This window comes from Electrona antarctica (genome assembly GCF_951216825.1).
Source record: "Electrona antarctica genome assembly, chromosome: 20".
Taxonomy (NCBI): Eukaryota; Metazoa; Chordata; class Actinopteri; order Myctophiformes; family Myctophidae; genus Electrona; species Electrona antarctica.
In genome coordinates, this window is record NC_136801.1 from 35,579,533 (window position 1) to 35,585,532 (window position 6,000).

Sequence of the window (6,000 nt, forward strand, 5' to 3'; positions counted from 1 at the left end):
AGATGAACCTAAATAGGTTTGAATGGGGATTCTAGGTGTAAGCATGTAGGACTAGTAGCATGCCAAAGTTATATATTTTTTCGGACGGCATACTATAGCATGTCGTTTTTCGTGATTTTGGACTATTTGAAAAAAAGATGAAAATCATGAAAAAACAACATACTATAGTCCATGGTTTGGGACGGCATAATATATCATGTCATATTTTCATGATTTTGGGACACTATGTCAGAGCCATGACTTGAACTTGCAGCCTCCTGATTACCAGGCAGGCTCTGTACCCAGTGAGCCACTGTGCATGGTGTTCTTAAAAGGCCGAATAGATAATGACAGAAGAGCCAGAGACTTGTTTCCATTGTGGTTCATAAACATTTGAGCGTCTAGAGATAAACAACAGCAAAAGAAACAATAGACAAATCTCCTGTTATTTTATTTTTTGTATTTTATTTTTGTATCAATGTTGTACTCAAAAGTAACAGCAGACTGCATTGTGGCAGGTAGCAAGTAGATCAGTGACTTAGCACACTGGCTGCATGATCTGGAGATAGTGGGTTCAAACCCCACTCAAATCTTTACTTGCCAAAATCTGCCATTGACCCCCATTCTGAATTTCTCAAATTTAAAAGCACTATATTTCTAAAACTATGAAACATTTCAAAGATTCCTTTTCAGGCAAACATGTCCACCGTAAGATGAACCTAAGTAGTCTTGAATGGGGTTTCTAGGTGTAAGTATGTAGGACTAGTAGCATGCCAAAGTTTGTGCTATTGCCATTGAGAATGCATTGGGCGTTAAAGTTAAATAACTCAGAAACTACAAAACATTTCAAAGTAAACGGTTCCAGCATGTGTCTCCACAGTAAGCTGAATTATAAAAAGTGTGAATGGAGTTTCTAGGTGAAAGTGCTTTTTTGACGTGCCAATATCTGCCATTGAGCCCCATTGTAAAATTCTCAAATTTGAAAGCACTATATTTCTAAAACTATGAAACATTTCAAAGATTCCTTTTCAGGCAAACATGTCCACCGTAAGATGAACCTAAGTAGGCTTGAATGGGGTTTCTAGGTGTAAGTATGTAGGACTAGTAGCATGCCAAAGTTTGTGCTATTGCCATTGAGAATGCATTGGGCGTTAAAGTTAAATAACTCAGAAACTACAAAACATTTCAAAGTAAAAGGTTCCAGCATGTGTCTCCACAGTAAGCTGAATTATAAAACGTGTGAATGGAGTTTCTGGGTGAAAGTGAATTTGACGTGCCACTATCTGCCATTATACATTTCTCACATTTAAAGCACTATATTTCTAAAACTATGAAACATTTCAAAGATTCCTTTTCAGGCAAACATGTCCACCGTAAGATGAACCTAAATAGGTTTGAATGGGGATTCTAGGTCTAAGCATGTAGGACTAGTAGCATGCCAAAGTTATATTTTTTTTTCGGACGGCATACTATAGCATGTCGTTTTTCGTGATTTTGGACTATTTGAAAAAAAGATGAAAATCATGAAAAAACAACATACTATAGTCCATGGTTTGGGACGGCATAATATATCATGTCATATTTTCATGATTTTGGGACACTATGTCAGAGCCATGACTTGAACTTGCAGCCTCCTGATTACCAGGCAGGCTCTGTACCCAGTGAGCCACTGTGCATGGTGTTCTTAAAAGGCCGAATAGATAATGACAGAAGAGCCAGAGACTTGTTTCCATTGTGGTTCATAAACATTTGAGCGTCTAGAGATAAACAACAGCAAAAGAAACAATAGACAAATCTCCTGTTATTTTATTTTTTGTATTTTATTTTTGTATCAATGTTGTACTCAAAGGGAACAGCAGACTGCATTGTGGCAGGTAGCAAGTAGATCAGTGACTTAGCACACTGGCTGCATGATCTGGCCATAGTGGGTTCAAACCCCACTCAAATCTTTACTTGCCAAAATCTGCCATTGACCCCCATTCTGAATTTCTCAAATTTAAAAGCACTATATTTCTAAAACTATGAAACATTTCAAAGATTCCTTTTCAGGCAAACATGTCCACCGTAAGATGAACCTAAGTATAGGCTTGAATGGGGTTTCTAGGTGTAAGTATGTAGGACTAGTAGCATGCCAAAGTTTGTGCTATTGCCATTGAGAATGCATTGGGCGTTAAAGTTAAATAACTCAGAAACTACAAAACATTTCAAAGTAAAAGGTTCCAGCATGTGTCTCCACAGTAAGCTGAATTATAAAAAGTGTGAATGGAGTTTCTAGGTGAAAGTGCTTTTTTGACGTGCCAATATCTGCCATTGAGCCCCATTGTAAAATTCTCAAATTTGAAAGCACTATATTTCTAAAACTATGAAACATTTCAAAGATTCCTTTTCAGGCAAACATGTCCACCGTAAGATGAACCTAAGTAGGCTTGAATGGGGTTTCTAGGTGTAAGTATGTAGGACTAGTAGCATGCCAAAGTTTGTGCTATTTTCATTGAGAATGCATTGGGCGTTAAAGTTAAATAACTCAGAAACTACAAAACATTTCAAAGTAAAAGGTTCCAGCATGTGTCTCCACAGTAAGCTGAATTATAAAACGTGTGAATGGAGTTTCTAGGTGAAAGTGCTTTTTTGACGTGCCAATATCTGCCATTGAGCCCCATTGTAAAATTCTCAAATTTGAAAGCACTATATTTCTAAAACTATGAAACATTTCAAAGATTCCTTTTCAGGCAAACATGTCCACCGTAAGATGAACCTAAGTAGGCTTGAATGGGTTTTCTAGGTGTAAGTATGTAGGACTAGTAGCATGCCAAAGTTTGTGCTATTGCCATTGAGAATGCATTGGGCGTTAAAGTTAATTAACTCAGAAACTACAAAACATTTCAAAGTAAAAAGTTCCAGCATGTGTCTCCACAGTAAGCTGAATTATAAAACGTGTGAATGGAGTTTCTGGGTGAAAGTGAATTTGACGTGCCACTATCTGCCATTATAAATTTCTCACATTTAAAGCACTATATTTCTAAAACTATGAAACATTTCAAAGATTCCTTTTCAGGCAAACATGTCCACCGTAAGATGAACCTAAATAGGTTTGAATGGGGATTCTAGGTGTAAGCATGTAGGACTAGTAGCATGCCAAAGTTATAATTTTTTTCGGACGGCATACTATAGCATGTCGTTTTTCGTGATTTTGGACTATTTGAAAAAAAGATGAAAATCATGAAAAAACAACATACTATAGTCCATGGTTTGGGACGGCATAATATATCATGTCATATTTTCATGATTTTGGGACACTATGTCAGATCCATGACTTGAACTTGCAGCCTCCTGATTACCAGGCAGGCTCTGTACCCAGTGAGCCACTGTGCATGGTGTTCTAAAAAGGCCGAATAGATAATGACAGAAGAGCCAGAGACTTGTTTCCATTGTGGTTCATAAACATTCGAGCGTCTAGAGATAAACAACAGCAAAAGAAACAAATAGACAAATCTCCTGTTATTTAATTTTTTGTATTTTATTTTTGTATCAATGTTGTACTCAAAGGGAACAGCAGACTGCATTGTGGCAGGTAGCAAGTAGATCAGTGACTTAGCACACTGGCTGCATGATCTGGAGATAGTGGGTTCAAACCCCACTCAAATCTTTACTTGCCAAAATCTGCCATTGACCCCCATTCTGAATTTCTCAAATTTAAAAGCACTATATTTCTAAAACTATGAAACATTTCAAAGATTCCTTTTCAGGCAAACATGTCCACCGTAAGATGAACCTAAGTATAGGCTTGAATGGGGTTTCTAGGTGTAAGTATGTAGGACTAGTAGCATGCCAAAGTTTGTGCTATTGCCATTGAGAATGCATTGGGCGTTAAAGTTAAATAACTCAGAAACTACAAAACATTTCAAAGTAAAAGGTTCCAGCATGTGTCTCCACAGTAAGCTGAATTATAAAAAGTGTGAATGGAGTTTCTAGGTGAAAGTGCTTTTTTGACGTGCCAATATCTGCCATTGAGCCCCATTGTAAAATTCTCAAATTTGAAAGCACTATATTTCTAAAACTATGAAACATTTCAAAGATTCCTTTTCAGGCAAACATGTCCACCGTAAGATGAACCTAAGTAGGCTTGAATGGGGTTTCTAGGTGTAAGTATGTAGGACTAGTAGCATGCCAAAGTTTGTGCTATTGCCATTGAGAATGCATTGGGCGTTAAAGTTAAATAACTCAGAAACTACAAAACATTTCAAAGTAAAAGGTTCCAGCATGTGTCTCCACAGTAAGCTGGATTATAAAACGTGTGAATGGAGTTTCTAGGTGAAAGTGCTTTTTTGACGTGCCAATATCTGCCATTGAGCCCCATTGTAAAATTCTCAAATTTGAAAGCACTATATTTCTAAAACTATGAAACATTTCAAAGATTCCTTTTCAGGCAAACATGTCCACCGTAAGATGAACCTAAGTAGGCTTGAATGGGTTTTCTAGGTGTAAGTATGTAGGACTAGTAGCATGCCAAAGTTTGTGCTATTGCCATTGAGAATGCATTGGGCGTTAAAGTTAATTAACTCAGAAACTACAAAACATTTCAAAGTAAAAAGTTCCAGCATGTGTCTCCACAGTAAGCTGAATTATAAAACGTGTGAATGGAGTTTCTGGGTGAAAGTGAATTTGACGTGCCACTATCTGCCATTATAAATTTCTCACATTTAAAGCACTATATTTCTAAAACTATGAAACATTTCAAAGATTCCTTTTCAGGCAAACATGTCCACCGTAAGATGAACCTAAATAGGTTTGAATGGGGATTCTAGGTGTAAGCATGTAGGACTAGTAGCATGCCAAAGTTATATTTTTTTTCGGACGGCATACTATAGCATGTCGTTTTTCGTGATTTTGGACTATTTGAAAAAAAGATGAAAATCATGAAAAAACAACATACTATAGTCCATGGTTTGGGACGGCATAATATATCATGTCATATTTTCATGATTTTGGGACACTATGTCAGATCCATGACTTGAACTTGCAGCCTCCTGATTACCAGGCAGGCTCTGTACCCAGTGAGCCACTGTGCATGGTGTTCTAAAAAGGCCGAATAGATAATGACAGAAGAGCCAGAGACTTGTTTCCATTGTGGTTCATAAACATTCGAGCGTCTAGAGATAAACAACAGCAAAAGAAACAAATAGACAAATCTCCTGTTATTTTATTTTTTGTATTTTATTTTTGTATCAATGTTGTACTCAAAGGGAACAGCAGACTGCATTGTGGCAGGTAGCAAGTAGATCAGTGACTTAGCACACTGGCTGCATGATCTGGAGATAGTGGGTTCAAACCCCACTCAAATCTTTACTTGCCAAAATCTGCCATTGACCCCCATTCTGAATTTCTCAAATTTAAAAGCACTATATTTCTAAAACTATGAAACATTTCAAAGATTCCTTTTCAGGCAAACATGTCCACCGTAAGATGAACCTAAGTAGGCTTGAATGGGGTTTCTAGGTGTAAGTATGTAGGACTAGTAGCATGCCAAAGTTTGTGCTATTGCCATTGAGAATGCATTGGGCGTTAAAGTTAAATAACTCAGAAACTACAAAACATTTCAAAGTAAAAGGTTCCAGCATGTGTCTCCACAGTAAGCTGAATTATAAAAAGTGTGAATGGAGTTTCTAGGTGAAAGTGCTTTTTTGACGTGCCAATATCTGCCATTGAGCCCCATTGTAAAATTCTCAAATTTGAAAGCACTATATTTCTAAAACTATGAAACATTTCAAAGATTCCTTTTCAGGCAAACATGTCCACCGTAAGATGAACCTAAGTAGGCTTGAATGGGGTTTCTAGGTGTAAGTATGTAGGACTAGTAGCATGCCAAAGTTTGTGCTATTGCCATTGAGAATGCATTGGGCGTTAAAGTTAAATAACTCAGAAACTACAAAACATTTCAAAGTAAAAAGTTCCAGCATGTGTCTCCACAGTAAGCTGAATTATAAAACGTGTGAATGGAGTTTCTGGGTGAAAGTGAATTTG